Source organism: Rhinopithecus bieti, unplaced genomic scaffold, assembly GCF_001698545.2.
Source record: "Rhinopithecus bieti isolate Rb0 unplaced genomic scaffold, ASM169854v2 scaffold_12155, whole genome shotgun sequence".
NCBI classification, from domain to species: Eukaryota; Metazoa; Chordata; class Mammalia; order Primates; family Cercopithecidae; genus Rhinopithecus; species Rhinopithecus bieti.
In genome coordinates this window covers 2,544,875-2,562,424 of record NW_016807423.1, presented here as the reverse complement: position 1 = coordinate 2,562,424, position 17,550 = coordinate 2,544,875, and the positions used below count along the sequence as shown (strand labels likewise).

The following is a 17,550-nucleotide window of genomic DNA, read 5'->3' as shown; positions in this document are numbered from 1 at the left end:
CTGATCCCCAGTTAAAGGGGGAAATCCTTGCCCCAGTGCAATCCCATCTTGTCCAGCAGTTGAGAGAAGAGTGTGTCAGGCCTTGCCTCCCCACCCCTAAGCAGCCATAGGAACTGAGGCTTTTAATTTGCTGTCACAGCTCCAGGCATTTTTCTGAGCTAGGAAAGTCATGGCTGGCAGGATGTTAAAGAGAACATTACCATCTGAATGTGAACTCTGCATTAGTCAGTCTCCCTAAATTCAAGATCTAGTATTTTCTATGGTAAATATGGTATCTTCACATTCTCTAAGCTGGCATGAACGAATGGCTACGTGGGAAGATAAAATGCATGATCATACAGAACAGGAATAATAAAGGGCGTAAATCTAAGGAAGAAGTAAAAGACGCAGTCAACGTGATAGGGAGGAGGATTAGCCTTGGAGCTGAGCAATATTCTGAAAGAAGAGAACATTTTAAATGGATGAGGAGGGAGATGCTAGTGGCCTCTGCCTTGAAAGTAGGAAACATTTGTGGGGAACTGGGAGGAAAGAATTGAGGAGCAGTTGGAAACTTAGTGTATGAAGAAGGTTTGTGATCTCTGTTAAATGTAGTGTAGAGAATACCCAAGACATGATAAGAGGAGTCAGCAGCATTTCATCATTCATTCATTCATTCCACAAATTTATTGACTACCTACTGTGTGCTAGGAGCCGTTAGATCATAAGAATCCAATGTAAAGAAGACCCGACTTCTATCTTCAAGCAGCTTACAGTTCTTATGGGGAACACAGATATGGAAACAGCCAAATACGTTACATTGAGGTTCACATTTTAAGAGAAATAAGTATATGGTGTAGTTCACAGGAGTAGCACCCAGCCTAGAATTATTAGGTCAGGAAACCCTTAAATCCTATCTTTATACTAATGAAACCCAAAATTATAACTCTTAACCTTTACCTTATCCTGTAAGCTCCACACTGGTGCACACAGTTGCCTACCTGATGTCCCCAGTTGGATGTCGAAAAGACATTTCTTTTTTCTTTTCTTTTTTTTTTTTTTTTTTGACACAGGATATTGCTTTGTCACATAGGCTGGAGTTCATGGCATGCTCATGGCTCACTGCAGCCTCGGCCTCCCTTCCTCAAACTCCCTAGGCTTGGGTGATCCTCCCACCTCAGCTTCATGAGTAGCTGGGACTTCAGGCGTGCGCCACCATGCCTGGTTAATTTTTGTATTTTTAGTAGAGATGGGATTTTGCCATGTTTCCCAGGCTGGTCCCCAACTCTTGGGCTCAAGCAATCCACTCTCCTTAGCCTCCTAAAGTGCTAGGATTACAGATGTGAGCCACCACGCCCGGCCTGAAAAGATGTTTCAAGCATACTATCTAAAAAAGAGTCCAAAGGAGAGCTCTTGATTCCTTGCCCCACTGCCGCACCACCCACACTCTTTTTTCTTTCTTTTTTTTTTAATTTTGAGACAGGGTCTCCCTCCTGTTCCCAAGACTGGAGTGCAATGATGCGGTCTTGGCTCACTGCAGCTTTGACTTCCCAGGTTCAAGCAATCGAGACCTCAGCCTCCTGAGTAGCTGGAGCTACAGGCATGCACTACCGTGCTCAGCTAATTTTTTTGTGTTTTTAGTAGAGACAGGATTTTACCATGTTGCCCAGGTTGGTCTTGAACTCCTGGGCTCGAGTGATCTGTCCATCTAGGCCTCCCCAAGTGCTGGGATTACAAGCATGAGCCACCATACCTGGCCTGCCCCTCTTTAAAAATAAACAAAGCCAGAAATAATCTTGCTTCTTTATGAGGTCTCCCCATCTCAGATTACAGCACTGTTGTTTACCTAATTGCTTTGGCTGAAAAGTTAGGGACCCTCCCTGTTTGCTCTCCACTCTCGTACCCAAGGGCCCTCTTACTCCACCCTCATGCCCAGTGGAAATAAGACTTCTCAAACAACTGGTCATGGCCCAAACCACATCGAACCATTTCACAATTTTGAGACCTAGATATTGAATCATCAGAATCCAGAACAAATACCTCTGCTGCTGAGCTTCACTCATGTGTATCTGACTGCCTTCTAGACTTTTATTCTTGGATGTCATGCGGGCACTGAATACTCAGCAGGACCAAAACCAGATTTACTGTCTTCTCCCACTAAACCTGTATCTCCCCTTGGATTGCCTATTTTGATTTATCATGCTAATGTTATTCAAATTAGAAACAGGATCCCTCCATTACCTCACCCCTTATAACTAATCAATTTTCATGACCTAACAATTCTGCTTAATAAATACCTCCATCTGTCCCTACTTCTTTTCCCATAGTTCATGCTCTCCTGCAGTGTTAGCACACTGTTGCAGCAGGCTCCTAACATGCTCTGGCATTAGTGTCTGCTCTCTTCCAGTTCATTCCGTATACCCTACTGATAAATGTCTTACTAACATGCAGACTTATTCATGTCACCTGCCTACCTAACACTCCTCATTCCTATCACAAAAAAGTCCGCAATTCTTCAGCCTTCTGTTCCAGGCTCTTTTCTTACCATTCTCCTCTTAGCTTTTCATTTACAAGCATATCTTGCAGTATGTAGCTATTAATGAGTGTTTTGGTTTTTTCCCCAGGTACATTAATTTTTTTCTTTCATATTTTGAAATTTTACATACATACAGAAAAGTACACAAGACATATGTATACAGTTAAAAAATTATATGATGAACACTCATGAAACCACATCCAGCTCAAGAAATAGAACATTAGCTGGGCGCAGTGGCTCATGCCTGTAATCCCAGCACTTTGGGAGGCCGAGATGGGTGAATCGCCTGAAGTCAGAAGTTCGAGACCAGCCTGGCCAACATGGTGAAACCCTGTCTCTAAGAAAAATACAAAAATTAGCTGGACATGTTGGCGCATGCCTGTAATCGCAGCTACTGAGGAGGCTGAGGCAGGAGAATTGGTCGAACCCGGGAGGCAGAGGTTGCAGTGAGCCGAGATGGTGCCACTACATTCCAACCTGGGCAACAGAGCAAGACTCCATCTCAAAAAAAAAAAAAAAAAAAAAAAAAAAAAAAAAAAAGAAATAGAACATTTCCAGCATGTGAGAAGCCTCTCGTATGTTTCTCCTTGATTATAACCCATCCTCTCTTACTTAGGTAATCACTAGCTTGACTTTTATGATGATTACTTTTTTGCTTTTTAAAATAATTTTATCACACATGTAAACATGCCCAAACAATATAGTTTTGTATTTTGGGACATTCAAATGAGAGAATTCATGCTTTTTTTGTACTGTTTGTGTTTTGTTCTTTCTGTTCATCACTAAGTTTGTGAGATTCATCCATATAGAGTTATTTCATTTTTATTGCTGTGTAATACCCTAATTTCTTTTCTTTTCTTTTCTTTTCTTTCTTTCTTTCTTTTTTTTTTTTAAATGGGGGTCTCACTCCGTTGCTTAACTGGAGTGCAGTGGTGCAGTCTCAGCTCACTGCAACCTCCACTTCCCAGGCTTAAGCGATCCTCTGTCCTCAGCCTCCTGAGTAGCTGGGACTACAGGCACGCACCACCACACCAAGCTAATTTTCATATTTTTTGTAGAGACAGGATTTCACCATGTTGGTCAGGCTGGTCTCAAACTCCTGGACTCAAGCAATTTGCCCGCCTCAGCCTCCCAAAGTGCTGGGATTACAGGAGTGAGCCACCATGCTATGCCTACCCTGATTTCTATATCCATTCTGATGGTGATATACATTTGGGTTATTTCTAATTCTTTGGTTCTTATGAAAAATGCTGCTATAAACATTTGTATATGTATCCTGGTGTACGGGGCCTGAATTTCTTGAGGGTAGAGACTCAAGAGTAGAATTGCTGCCACCTGGGGAAAGTGCTTCTTCAACTTTACTAGCTAATGCCAAACTGTATTCTGAAGAGGTTCTACCAATTTGTTGTATTTGTAGCAGAGCATATAAGAATTTCTGTTGTTTCATGTTCCCACTAGTACTTGATGTTGTCAGACCTTTTAATTTTTAATCATCTGTCTGGATATAGAATGATTTCTCAATTTAATTTTTGTCTGCATTTCCGTGGTTACTGATAAGGTGGAGCACTTTTTCATATGTTTATTGGCCATTTGAATGTTCTCTTTGGTGAAGTGCCTGTTCAATGTTTTGTTCATTTTTCTGTTGGGTTGTGTCTTTCCTAATTTCTTCATGTAGGCTTTGTATTTCTCCTATTCAACTATTACAACTTATTATTATCTCCTGTAAATAGATATTCTAACTGATCTCTGTATCTCCAATCTCAAACACTTTTATTCCATCGTCTTCATAGCTATCAGAGTTCTAAGAGAAACCCTGTTGTTGTAATTCCCATCCCTAAAACTCTTCAATGACTCTCCATTGCCCTTGAAGTTAAGAGAAGGACAACATGGGCTGTGAGATCCTTCATCATATGCTCTCTAATTTCCTACTCTGTCTCTTGCTGGATCCTCTCAACTCCCTCCCACTTCTTTACTGTAACCCCCATCTCTACCAAACTGCTTGCTGTTCCTTAAACACATAAAGTTGTTTTACACTTGCATTTGCCACAGTTACCCTTTTTCTTCCCTTTAGTCTTAATTGAGAGAATACCTACTCACCTTTTGAAACTCAACTCAAAGCTCAGCTCCTCTATAAAACCTTTGCCAGCTCTCCTTCTTATCCCTCCATCTTGTATTCTACCAAACACACTGTCTTTATTTCTAGCAAGGCACCTCTTTACTGCATTTATTGGTTAATATGCCTGCCTCTTCCATCATATTATACATAAATCCTTTCAAGCCATGGGAAGCTCCTTGAAGGCAGAGGAATGCCTTCATCGTCTTTTTGTTCTCGTGGCCTAGCACAGTGTCTGGCACAGAGCAGGATATGATAAATAGGAGTAATTGTTATTAATGTTATTACTGGTATTGGGTACAATTGGGTGCCAATCCGTTTTCCTTATTAGACTGTAAATTCCTTGAGGAGCCTGGTAACTTGGTTGGCATGTGGTAACATTTGTCTAGTGAATTAATAACTTACGAAAAACTTCTGAAAAGAACAATTGCTGTAAGCAATATTTGGAGTAGGAACATGAAAACATGAGTATTAACTTTGCAGAGAAAAAAAAGCTGGTTTACATCCATCTCATGAGGATGAAATCTTAGGCTCAAACTAATTCAGAGTAAAATTTTATAAGAACAAACATAATGTTTTATGCTTTGGTTAAAAAGTAAGGGGTAAAAGTGGGAAAAGCCTAATTTGTCAGTTCGTGTAGAAAAGCTCAAATCTGTTATATGGTATTGTCTTTCATCTAAAAAATTAAGTTTTTGTGGTGAACTGTAATTTGTGTGTGAACATGACTGGGAAAATGAAAAATCGAAAGAACACAGTGCTAGAAAGATTATCATTTGCTTAGCACCTGTGTCTGCAGTCTGAACAGCTTGTCACTGTTACAGTCAAATCTTGTAGATGTTTCAGCTAAGACTATCTTTGCTCAAAAGAGAGGCCCAGGCGGTTTCATGGAAGTAACCATTCTTTTTGTTTTTTTTTTTTTTTTTTCTTGGAGACCAGAGTCTCGCTGTGTCGACCAGGCGGGAGTGCAGTGGCCGGATCATCAGCTCACTGCAAGCTCCGCCTCCCGGTTTACACATATCTCCTGCCTCAGCCTCCCGAGTTAGTTGGGACTACAGGCCCCGCCAACCTCGCCTGCTAGTTTTTTTGTATTTTTATTTTTTAGTAGGACGGGGTTCACCATGTTAGCCAAGATGGTCTCGATCTCACGGACCTCGTGGAATCCGCCCGTCATTGGCCTCCCAAAGTGCTGGATTACAGGCTTGAGCCCGCGCCTGGCCTTTTTTTTTTTTTTTTTTTTTTGAGACAAAGTCTCGCTCTGTCGCCCAAGCTGGAGTGCAGGGCGTGATCTCAGCCTCACTGGCAACCTCCGCCTCCCGGGTTCAAGCAATTCTCCTGCCTCACCCTCCCGAGTAGCTGGGATTACAGGCACATGCCACCACACCCAGCTAATTTTTGTATTTTTAGTAGAGATGGGGGTTTCACCATGCTGGCCAGGCTGGTCTCGAACTCCTGACCTCGTGATCCGCCCACCTTGGCCTCCCAAAGTGCTGGGATTACAGGCGTGAGCCACTGTGCCCAGCTGGAATAACCATTCTTAAACTGTTTTCAATAAGGCATAATGGGCGAAGTTACGCAGGTAACACTGTCTCATAGACAAACCTGCAGTGATGCATAATTTCTGGTCCGTGAACTCTACCTCCACTTATTTTTGTCTCTCCCTTAAGAAAATGTATTGTAATGGAAGTAAGCAATAGTGAAATTAATTATTGTAGTGATAACCTTGATCTGCTCCACATTTTATTTCCTAAAAAGCAAATCATTTTTCTAAAGTTTCAATACTTTAATTATGAGTGTTAAGAAATTACTGTATTCCTGACAATTGACATCTTGGTTGAGAACAATATGTACAGCGGTATATTTTGTTTGTAGAAAGAAGAAAGGCTTTGGAGTCACACCAGCTGTGATTCATATAGCAGTTCAGTCATTGCCCCGTGATCCTGAGCTAGTTGCTTAATATCTCTGACTTTCATCTAAAAAATAGGCTACCTACTTTACAAATTGCTGTCAGGACAATAAATAATTATGTAAAATAGCCAAGATAATACCTACCCCCTAAATATCTTTCAAATCTATATACATATCTCTGTTCCCCCCGCTACAGCCCTATTTTAAGTCACTAGCATCTGTGTTCTGGATTATTTAGCAGCCTTCTAAACGGTCTTTTGCTTCCAGTCTTGCCTGCCCTAGTTTTGTTCAGAGGAAAGGATATTGTGAAAACTGACTTGAACCACTAACAGGTGTCTCCCTGGTATGGAGATGAATTTGTAGCCTCCATGGATGAATGTGTGGTATGGAGATGAATATGTATCACATGACAAGGACTGGTTTAGCATTTTATGCATTATCTCACTTAATCCTCACCATAAGCCAGTGAAGTATCATTCACCCTTTAAAAAACTGGAGTTTAGAGAAGGTGAATGACTTACCTACTGCCACTCTGCTGGGACGTGAATAATTCTATGTGTGAAGCCCTCTCTGGTTCCAAAGCTGATGCTCTGCCCCTGCTTCATGCTGCCTGTGCTGCTCAGCATTCTAATCCTATTACTAAGTCCCTGCCTTCTGGGCTTACTGTGTGGTCTCCTGGTAACAGCTTTGCACATCACTTAGCTACAGGGAGATGATGGTGGATGCAAATATCTGATTTTCCTGACAGTCACATTCCTTTTAGTATATTAATAAACTGACATTGGCCAGGCAGTGTCACGCCTGTAATCCCAGCACTTTGGGAGGCCAAGGTGGGCGGATCACTTGAGGTCAGGAGTTCAAGACCAGCCTGGCCAACATGGCAAAACTCTGTCCTACTAAAAATACAAAAATTAGCTGGGTGTGGCGGTGCGCACTTGTAATCCCAGCTACTTGGGAGGCTGAGGCACGAGACTCGCTTAAAGCTGCGAGGCAGAGGTTGCAGTGTGCCAAGATCACTGCACTGTAGCCTGAGTGACAGAGCAAGACTCCGTCTTAATAAATAAATAAATAAATAAAATAAACTGACATTCTAGTTTTATACTTAGGTTTTTTAAGAACCTAGCATGCATGCGCCTGCCTGGGTTCTCTGGACTCTGACAGGATTGAGTCTCTGGACTAGCAAGGCTGAGGGCCAGACTCTGGTCTTTGATAAATTTGACAAGGGCAATATCATGTGGCACAAGCCTTCTTACAGCCAACCTGCTGCTCCAAGTGGCAACTTTCTGATGCCTACAATTAACCTTGATGACACTGATGAAAAATCTTATTTGATTTGAAACCTGGATGCTTTTATAGACTTTTAGATAGTAACAGAAACGAAGACTGTCTACACTTGGTTTCCTTGAGATTTAGGAAACTACTCAAGCATTTAATCGACAAACATGTTTTGAGACCTATAACAAGCGGAATACAAAGAAATTTAGTGTCTTGCCCTTGCCCTCAAGATGCTTCCAATGTCATTGAGAACATTAGAGGTTTTTTAAGACCCACAATTGAAAATACCGGATCATAGTACTTTCACATAGTAAACATTCTGTGTATCCAAATGAGTTTCAAGTGAATGCTTGTTATACCTGAGCCTGACTTTTATGTGGAAGCTTGACAAATATTTGTTGAATGGTTATTGAGTATTGGCCTCCCAGACACTGCTCTCTCATTGGCTTAACTCTAGCTCTGTCCTCTCCAAGAAGCTGCAGACTTAGGATATTTAGGTACTCACTGAACAGCCACACCTCAAGGAATCTTCCACCAGCACTTCAAACTCAACATGTCAAAACTGAGTGTATTAACTTTCCAGGTTTGGAGAGGCAGCATAACCTCAAAGTTAGGAGCGTGGAGTCTGGAATATTGGTTTCAGTCACAGCTCTAGCTAGCTGAATGACCTGGGGAAAGGCTCTGAACTGTTCTTTCTTTGTGTGAGGAAATACAGGTTTACTCTTGGGATTTGATGAGATAGCAGACACAGCACATTCAACACAATACCTGCACACAGGCAGTAATCATTAAATGTTAGCTATTATCATCCAAAATTGCCCCCAAACTTCCAATTTTTCCTATCTGGTAATGATACCATTATCCACTCGAACCCTCTTCTTCACTCCATCTCAGCTAAAGAGTTAGCAAAAACTGTATATTCTACCTTTTTTATTCACCCTGTCACCCAGGCTGGAGTGTTGTGCTATTATGGCTTACCACAGCTTCAAACTCCTGGGGTCCGGTGATCCTCCTACCTCAGCCTTCTAAGTAGCTGGGACTACAGGCGTGTGCCACCATGCCCAGCTAATTGTTTTATTTTTTGTAGAGACGGGGTTTTGTCATGTTGTCCAGGCTGGCCTCTAACTCCTAGACTCATATGATCCGCACCTCCCCCCCCAGGCCTCCCAAAGTGCTGGGATTAGGACATGGGCCATGGTGCCCCTCCTATTCTACCTTTTTATTTTGTCTCAGATTATGATTCATTCAACATACACTTATGTGCAATCTACCAAATGCCTAACACATTGCTAGGCACTGAAGACACAGAGATGAATGCTTACCAGTCTCTGTGTCTGTAGAAGCAAATACATATGTACCTGCAGACTTCAGATGATCCACATAATGGAGATACACGAAGTATGTTAAAAAAAAAAAAAAAGTCTGAACCGGGCGCAGTGTCTCACGCCTATAATTCCAGCACTTTGGGAGGCCGAGGTGTCACCTGAGGTTGGGAGTTCGAGACCAGCCTGACCAACATAGAGAGACCCTGTCTCTTACTAAAAATACAAAATTAGCCAGGCATGGTGACGCATGCCTGTAATCCCAGCTACTCGGAAGGCTGAGAATCATTTGAACCTGGGAGGTAGAGGTTGTATTAAGCCGAGATTGCGCCATTGCACTCCAGCCTGGGCAACAAGAGAGAAACTCTGTTTCAAAAAAAAAAAAAAAATCTGAAAGAATTTTCCTGTCCTCTTTTCAAAACCAGTGCCCTTGCTGAAGCCTGCATTGCCTCTTACTGTAGATATAGCAGGGAGTTGGGTTTTTTTATTGGTGTTGAAATGTATAGGTAAAACATAAATTCATGCCCATTGCAAAAAAAAAATAAATTACAGAAATAATTAAAAAGTAAAAGCCTCTTACTCCACCTCTTTAATCCTACTCATTTCCACAATCATAAATAACTGGACTGTTTACTGTTTAATAGGTACCCTTGAAGACCTTTTCTATTTATACATGTATACATTTATGTATATTTATGTAGCTAGAAATACAGTTTTTATACAAATGGGATTATACCATAAACATGCTTCTTGCTTTTCTCACTTAATCATGTGTGTTTTCAATTTTTCCATGTCAATACATAATAGAATTACCTTATTCTCTTTAACTCCTAAATGGTATTCCATGTTTTGGAACTACCATAATTTATTTAGTTATTTTCCTGTTGAAAGCGTTGTAATTTACTTCCAGTTTTTCATAATTGCAGTCAATGCTGCAGTGAACTTTTGGCACATAGGTTTTAGTTATTTCTGCAAGTAAGTTTCTAGAAGTGGAAATACTGAGTTAAGAGGTGTTTTTATGAGACTATGCTAACTTACCCTTAAAAAAGACTGTACTTGGCCTGGCGCGGTGGCTCATGCCTGTAATCCCAACACTTTGGGAGGCATCACAAATCAGGAATCAAGACCATCCTGGCTAACATGTGAAACCTCCGTCTCACAAAATACAAAAAATTTGCCTGTGTGCGGTGCTCAAGCCTGTAATTGCCCAGCACTTTGGGAGGCGCGAACGGGTGTATCACGAGGTCCCAAGATCGAGACCATCCTGGAACACGTGAATACCCCGTCTCTACTAAAAAAACAAAAAAACTAACTAGCGGCGAGGTGGCAGGCCGCCTGTAGTCCCAGCACTCGGGAGGCTGACGCAGGAGAATGGCGTGACCCCTGGAGGCGGAGCTTGCAGTGACGCGAGATCCGGCCACTGCACCAAGCCCCTGGGCGACGGAAGTGAGAGTCTGTCCCTCAAAAAAAAAAAAAAATAATAATAATAAGAAAATAATTAGCCGGGCCCGTGGTGGCGCCCTGTATCCCAGCTACTTGGAGGCTGAGCAGGAGAATGGGTGAACCTGGAGGCCAGAGGTTGCAGTGAGCCCGAGGATTGCACCACTGCACTCCAGCCTGGGCGACAAAGTGAGACTCCGTCTCAACAACAACAACAAAAAAAGATTGTACTTGTTTACATTCCCATCCAATAGAGAATGAGAATATTCATTTACATAATGAGAATATTCATTACACATCTCACCAACACTGGATATTATCAGTTCCTTTAATTTTTGCAAATCTAATTAATAAAAAATGTATATTGTTCTTTTATAGATTTTCTGTGACTACTAGTGAAATGAGCATGCTTTCATATATTTATAGATTATTTCTGTTTGTTCTGTGAATTGCCTGTTTATATTATTTGTCTGTTTCTCTGTTAGGTTGTCTTATTCTTTTTAGTTTGAAGATTCTCTCCATTACATTATGATATAAATTTTTTCTCTGTGATATGTGTTGCAAATATTTTTTCCTGGTCTATTGCTGGTCTTTACATTGTCTTACATCATACATAAGGTTTTAATTTTTGTTTCTTTTTTATTTATTTATTTGTTTATTTTTAGACTGAGTCTGGCTCTTGTCGCTGAGGCTGGATTGCAATGGTGTGATCGGCTCACTGCAACCTCAGCCTCCTTGGTTCAAGTGATTCTCCTGTCTCAGCCTCCCGAGTAGCTGGGATTACAGGCATGGGCCACCACGCCCAGCTAATTTTTGTATTTTTAGTACAGATGGGGTTTCACCATGTTGGCCAGGCTGGTCTCAAACTCCTGACCTCGTTATCCGCCCGCCTGCGCCTCCCGAAGTGCTGGGATTACAGGCGTGAGCCACTGCGCCCGGCCTTAATTCTTCTGTCAGTCTTTTCTGTTATGGCTTCCGGAGTTTGTGTTTTGCTTAGGAAGGGTATTCCTACCCCCTAGAAGATGTTATATGTTTTAAATTTTCCTTTCAATAATTTGATAGTACATAGTGTGAATTAGGTTTATAACTTTAAGAGAATTTCCAGTAGTCCCAACACAATTAAATAGTCCATCATCCTTTTCCTACTTATTTAAAATGCCAGGTTGTACATGGGTTTGTTTCTAAACTCTATTCTACTCCTTTGGGTTTTTTTTTTTTGAGACACAGTCTCGCTCTGTTGTCCAGGCTGGAGTGCAGTGGCGCATCTTGGCTCACTGCAAGCTCCGCCTCCCAGGTTCACTCCATTCTCCTGTCTCAGCCTCCCACGTAGCTGGGACTACAGGCGCCCACCACCACACCTGGCTAATTTTTTTGTATTTTTTTAGTAGAGACGGGATTTCACTTTGTTAACCAGGATGGTCTCGATCTCCTGACCTCGTGATCCGCCTGCCTTGGCCTTCCAAAGTGCTGGGATTACAGGCATGAGCTACTGCGTCCAGCCTCTACCTTCTTATTATCTTTCCCTTTTCTTTGTCTCAGTAGTTTTTGTCCTCATAATTTTCTTGACTGCTTTTATACATTTCTTCTCCCAGGTGAACTTTAGAATAAATTTATCAGTTCCATAAAATATAAGTATTTTGATCAGAAACTCATTAAATTTATAGTTTAATTTGAGTTTCATCCAGGAACGTGATGTGTTCCTCATTTATGTTTGTCTTCTTTTAATGTCTTTCAATAAAGTTTACAATTTCTTCCTATAAGTCTTGGACATATTGGTGAGTTTAGTCACGTGTATTTTACAGTTTGCTTGCTACTGTACATCTTCCGCCACATCTTTCTATTTGGTTATAGTTGGTGTATAGGAAAAGGACTAATTTTTGTGGCTGCTCTTTTATCAAGCCTTTACAAAAATATAGTATTAGTTTTAAATTTTACAGTTCTTAGATTTTCTAAGTTGAAAATTAAATCACTTGTAAATACTGATGGCTTTATGTATTTCTTTGTGATGGCCTTCTTTCTTTTTCTTGTCTTATTGCTCTAGTTAGGACTTCCAGTGCCATATTTAGTAGTTGCAACTATAACAAGAAAGCAGCCGTCTTTATCTTGTTCCTGACTTCAATAGGTATGGTGAATATTCTTAACAAATTAAATAAATTTTCTTCTATTACTGGTTTTGTGAGAGTTTTACATTTTTTTATTCTGTTTTTTATTTGTTTGCCTGCTTGCCTCTTAAAATCAGGAATGGATATTAAAATATGTAACTTTTTGAAGGATCTTTTCATGGTGATCATGAGGTTTTACCTCCTGTAAACTGTTAGTGTAATAGATTATATTAATAGATATCTAAATACAGAACCATCCCCTGCATTACTAGATAAATTTTATCTAGTCATGAAAATTGTTTTTTAAGAACAGTTAAGATATTTGCATTTATGTTCTTAAGTAAGTTAATAGTCTTCTTTCTTTATGCTATCTTTGTCTATCTTTTATATTGGAGCAATATTAGTTAAGTGCAATGGTTCTCAAACTTTTGGTCTCAGGACCCATTTGTCATCTTAAAAATTATTGAGGATCCACAGAGAACTTTGTTTATGTTGGTTACCTACCAATGTTAGAAATTAAAATGGAGAAAATTTTAAAACAAGAATATACAAGCATGCATTTTGTTATTAATAGTTGCCAGAGCAATGTATCATTACATGGTATTCCATTAGCCTCTGGAAAACACTGTACACTTGTATGAGAGAATGAGGGAAAGAGTCAAAACATCTTAGTATCATTATCAAAATAGTTTTGGGTGTGTGGACTCCCAGATAAGTCTCAGAGATCTTCACATATCCCTAGCCTACAATCTGAGATCTGCTGATATGGCAAAATGAGTTTAGCATTCTTCCTATGTACTAAAATAGGTAGCATAGAAATTATGTATGTCTTGAAGGTAGACCTCATCTGTAAATTATTTGAAACTGATGGTTTTTGGAATGGTATATCTTTGCTTATCATTTCCATTTCTGCTACAGTTATTGGTCTACTCAGGTTTTGTATCTCTTCTTGGGTCAATTTGTAAATTTATGTATACCTGGAAAATCGCAGAATTTCATGTGGATTTTCATTTTTTTAAGAATAAAGTCATGCTTACATTACAGTTTTTAGATTTTCTATTGAAAATTAAATCCCCCTTTTTTTTCCTTCTAATACTGTTTACCTGTGTATTTTCTCTTTTATTCTCATTTGGATTTGCCTTAGGTTTAACTGTTTTATTGCTGTGTGTTAATGTGTTTTAAAGAACATTTTTTGGTATGATTACTCAAGTTTATTGTTTTTTGTTTGTTTTTCAGTCTATACTAATTCATTTATTTTGGTGGGTTTATTTTTTTTTAAGTCAGATTTATTGAGGTATAATTTTTATATAGTGAAACTTACCCTTTACAGTGTATAGTTCTGTGAGTTTTGACAAACGCATATAATCATTTAACTACTACCACAGTCAGGGCATAGAAGAGTTCTACCACCCTCAAAAATTCCTTCATTCCCCTTTGTAGTCAGCCTCTTCTCTGATCCCCAGCTCCTGGCATCTTGTTTCCTGTTTTGGTAGTCTCTTCCTTTTTATTTCTGAGTAGTATTCCATTATATGGATATACCACCATTTGTTTATGCATTCACCAGTCAAAGACATTTAGATTGTTTCCAGTTTGAGGCAGTTATGAATAAGGCTACTATAAATCTTTGCGAACAAGTTTTTGTGCAAACATAAGTTTTCTTTATCCTTGAGTAAAGAACAATGAGCAGAATTCCTGGGTTAAATGGTAAGTATAAGTTTAAATTTATGAGAAATTGCCAAGCCATTTTCCTGTCATTCTCTGTTACCTGGACTTGCTTACTATTTGTTTTGCTCTTTTCCTTTGCTTCTGTCAAATCTCTGTTTTTGGGATGTGAGTTTAGACTCCTTACTATGATTCCCTTTAGCGAAGGCAGAATATACACCAAAATGCCTCAACCACAAAATGCCAAGAAGGACACCTCAGTGACAGGATGGGAAAATGGAATCATAGGAGGGAGAGGAGAAAAATAAGAAAGAGGAAAATGGAGAACAAAAGAGGGGGAAGAAAAGAAATGAAAGTAAAATTATGCGTAGGAAGGGAGTGGTGGAGTGCATGGATCTAGCAGTGAGACTTTCTTTCTTTTTTTTTTTTTGAGACGGAGTGTCGCTCTGTCGCCCAGGCTGGAGTGCAGTGGCCGGATCTCAGCTCACTGCAAGCTCCGCCTCCCGGGTTTACGCCATTCTCCTGCCTCAGCCTCCCGAGTAGCTGGGACTACAGGCGCCCGCTGCCTCGCCCGGCTAGTTTTTTCGTATTTTTTAGTAGAGACGGGGTTTCACCGTGTTAGCCAGGATGGCCTTGATCTCCTGACCTTGTGATCCGCCTGTCTCGGCCTCCCACAGTGCTGGGATTACAGGCTTGAGCCACTGCGCCTGGCCCGAGACTTTCTAATAGTCTTGTTGCCAGTCTCCCGGGGGCTCATGGGGCTCTCAAAGAAAAACTTATGGGATGGAAAAGATGTGGTAGGGATTTAACAACTATTTGATTAACTGATTGATTAATTCATTAAGGAGCTTGGTATTTTAAGTAGGTTATAAGAAACAAGTTTGTTAGAATTGCAAAGGCATGAGCTAGAGACAGTAAAAACATTGAAAACCACATGGAAAGATGAATAAGTTGAGCAAGAAGAAGAACCCTAAAAACTAATTTAATGGTCTGGAATAAGAAGAGGGGTTGGCACTGGAGATAATCAACTAGTCATAAAACTATATAAATATAACACAGATTGTTTTGGAATAAACATGGGAACTTCATGAAGATCAAGGGTGACCGTCTGAGTTCTCTAGCTCTAGCACATGCCATCTGTCCCTCATTGACACCTGAGCCATCTCAGAACACCCTGGGGCCAGACAGCCAACTGATGAGGAAGGAGTGGTACTGAGGGAGTGGAAGCTTTGGGGTGGGAGTAAGGGTTAGATTAAATGCCCCCAAAGAGCCCTCTAGCTTTCAGATCTTGTGATTCTTGTGAAAATATTGCTAGAGTGTCATATTCCTAGAATAAAGATTCTCTTAATTTGGAGAAAGGCCCTAAGACCTGCAAGGGGAAAGAATACACAAAAGCTATCAGGTAATCCAAGCCAAGACAATTACCATTAGTCTCTGGAGGTGTTTAATTTAGGAAAGAAAGAAGTTCCTTTCCACTGAAGAATCCATGGAATTATTTGGTTACCAAGGGTCCAATGTTCCTATTATGAAGTAAGGTAACTGCGTGTTGTCAGAGAAGGAAAAAGTGGTGGCAGGACAGATGTCTTTTCCCTTCAGATTATATGAATTTTGTGCACGGCTTTAACATTACATTAACTATAACGTTAGTCCTTCCCTTACAAGAAAGGTCATTCACTTCTCAGAGTGCTGGAAAGCCCATGGAGTTGAGATACTATATAAGTGTCATGTGAGAAATGACATTAAAAAGTTGCACTATTTGAGAAACGTTTATTAAGGACCTACTAAGCACTGGGAACTGTTGTAGGCCCTGGAAATACAGCAGTGAACAAAACAGACCAAGTCCCTGTCCTTGAGGAGCTTCCTAAGTTTTGGTGGGAGCACATGAGGTCAAGGAAGGCTTAAGAAAGGAGTGACATTTGCTGCACTTCCGATCTGTGGTCTACGTGGCAGCCAGAAGATTTCTAAAATCACAAACCTGAAAACGTTATTCCCTTGCTTAGGTCTCACCAATGGCTCCCTTTTGCTTTTCTCATGAAGATGGAAGTTGTATTGCCACGGCCTGCAGAGTCCTGCAGGGTCTGACCCTCTCCCTGTCTGGCCTCATACTCCTCTGTCTCTTCCATCTGGGGCGGGACACTCTGCAATCCCACTACACTGGACTTCTTTCGGTTTCTCCATCATGGTGCCCCTCCTTCTGCCCCAGTGTCTTAGCATCTGCTGTTCCCTGTATCTGGAACACATGTGCCCCCAACCCCTCCTGCTCCTACCTATCCCCAACTGCCACCAGTCTTGCCCAGTTACACTCACTTATCCTTCAGCTGTAGCTCCAATGTTAATTCCTCAGACTTTTCCCAACTGTTTCCCCTTCTCTGCAAACTATGTATAATCTCCCAACACCCTACCTTCCTCTCTCCTCTTCCTCCTCTTCTCTGCCCCTTCCCTTGAACACTAAACAAATGAACACAAAAATAAATAGTAAATTGAGATAAATGCTTCAAAGGAAAAGAATAGCTTATCAAAACATTTCAATAGGGAAACATCATTTTATATATATTATAGATATATATTAGTTCATTCTTCACTCAATAGGTGCCCAGAACTATTTGTTGAATGAATAAAAAAAAGAATGAAAAAAATTATGAGTAAGATTTCTCCAATTAGAGAGGGAGTGAAGATAATTCCAGGCAAAGAAAATGATAGTCAAAGATACTGAAGCCTGAATGAAGTAACTGGCGGATGACTAGAAATACGGTCAAGAGGGACTGGCTCCTTTACAATAAGATGGTAAAAGTATGCAGGATACTACTTATAACTCTGGATTTTTTTTTCTGGTTGTGAGTAGGGGTCGATGGTGGAAATTAAAAGTATTTAAGCAAGGAAGTGTTATATTTAGATCTGCATTTGAGGAAGATAGCTGATTCTTCACCTAGGGCTGTACCATGTCTGAAATTTTAAATTCTGAAACAGAGAAGTCCTTCTCATTCAGCATTGCTACTAGGTTGATTAATCAAAGTCAGTTAAAGTGGTACATCATAAAAAGTACCACATATGCCACATATATACTTTGAACATTGCATTCTAACTTAGATGATAGAAATGCACAACCACTTGCTAGTCTTTGGATAGAGTGTCAGGGCCTTTTATCAAGTGTGGAGTCCTTGATTCTTGAACAACCATATCCATATCGACTTGTCTATGGATTTTGGCTTCAGCTTCTTT

At 40.4% G+C, this 17,550-nt stretch overlaps 1 protein-coding gene across 1 annotated transcript in view; it reads left to right on the top strand.

Annotated features, from left to right (window-relative positions):
- The window catches only part of RNF220 (ring finger protein 220), a 262,744-nt gene that overhangs the window by 35,275 nt on the left and 209,919 nt on the right, over positions 1–17,550 (top strand).